Source organism: Anarrhichthys ocellatus, unplaced genomic scaffold, assembly GCF_004355925.1.
Source record: "Anarrhichthys ocellatus isolate YVR2014 unplaced genomic scaffold, GSC_Weel_1.0 scaffold970, whole genome shotgun sequence".
NCBI classification, from domain to species: Eukaryota; Metazoa; Chordata; class Actinopteri; order Perciformes; family Anarhichadidae; genus Anarrhichthys; species Anarrhichthys ocellatus.
This window is the reverse complement of record NW_022280944.1, coordinates 1-304: the sequence shown is the minus strand read 5'-3', so window position 1 is coordinate 304 and position 304 is coordinate 1.

Genomic DNA, 304 nt, shown 5'->3' with positions numbered 1-304 from the left:
CTCTTGCCAAATGTTTTCTCACACTCAGAGCATCTAAAACGTTTCTCACCAGCACTACATCTTGAATCACTGACACGGACTTCATCAGGTTTCACATAGTTTAAACCTGACTGAGGTTCTCTGGTCTTCTTGCAATCACCACTGCCATCAGTGTCAGAAGAGTCTCCAGTCTTCTCATCAGTATCTGGTTCTGGATGTCTATCTGGATCCAAGTTCCTGTCTGGTTCTGGTCCTCCACAGTCCTCTCCATCAGCTTCTGTTTCCATCTGTTCAGTTTGTCTTTGATGAAGCTGTGAGGACTGAG